The sequence below is a fragment of the Hevea brasiliensis genome, chromosome 6, assembly GCF_030052815.1.
Source record: "Hevea brasiliensis isolate MT/VB/25A 57/8 chromosome 6, ASM3005281v1, whole genome shotgun sequence".
Lineage (NCBI taxonomy): Eukaryota > Viridiplantae > Streptophyta > Magnoliopsida > Malpighiales > Euphorbiaceae > Hevea > Hevea brasiliensis.
The window spans coordinates 68,865,431-68,866,267 of record NC_079498.1 but is presented as its reverse complement, the minus strand read 5'-3'; the positions used below and the strand labels follow the sequence as shown (position 1 = coordinate 68,866,267).

Below are 837 nucleotides of genomic sequence, written 5' to 3'. Positions count from 1 at the left end.
TCCTCTATTGGCAAAATGTGAAAGGGGTCTGATCTGTACCTCCTCAACATGGAGACATGGAAGACATTGTGAATCTTTTCCAACTCCACAGGCAATGCAAGTCTATATGCCAATGGAACCACTCTTTCCAGAACCTCATACAGCCCAATGAAGCGAGGACTTAGTTTTCCCATTTTATATATCATTACTTTTTGAATCCAAGACCATCTCCGTGCTTTGTTAATGTGGGATTTGCCTAAGGGACCTTTATTTAAAAAATTTGGACCATTTCTTGATTTGTGCGTGTCATCCTTGCCTAGGGGCCATGCTAATCTTCTCTGTATCATTCCTGTCGACACCATATTTTGGCCGATCCCCAAAATCAATAAAACTTTGAAACTGACCTCAGTACTAAGTCTCCTTTTAACAGCTAATCACATTTCCGATCTCTCTTTGATAGACAGTCACATTTCCGATCTCTCCTCACAAAGAATTAAATTAATGCTAAGTCCTCACATCAGTCAAATCCTTACCAGTCTATTAAATCGCTCACCGATCTCTCCGACCTGTTGTAGTATAAACAAAGTGAACTAGATCTTTTCTTACCGGTTTTATTGCCGATCTCCCTTTCAAAAGTTTAAGAGCTAAGGTTTTGGTCCGGTTTAATGAGGATTTCGATCTTTAGTGTTCAAGTCGAATTTCCAATTTTAATCAAGACCCGATTAACGTTGATTCCCTATCGATCTCATGCTCTTTATGTTTTCCGATCTCTCACACAGGTTAATAATCCCTCTCAGTTACTTCGATATACTCAGACAATCAAGTGCTTAAGTAATTTAGAGATTTTTCGATCACAAT

General features: G+C 38.8%; 1 non-coding gene across 1 annotated transcript; it reads right to left on the bottom strand.

Moving 5' to 3' along the window:
* Positions 1-253: 253 nt before the first annotated feature.
* Positions 254-360, bottom strand: LOC131181028 (U6 spliceosomal RNA). Its single transcript, XR_009149657.1, has one exon. It is a non-coding gene; the product is annotated as a U6 spliceosomal RNA (small nuclear RNA).
* Positions 361-837: the final 477 nt, after the last annotated feature.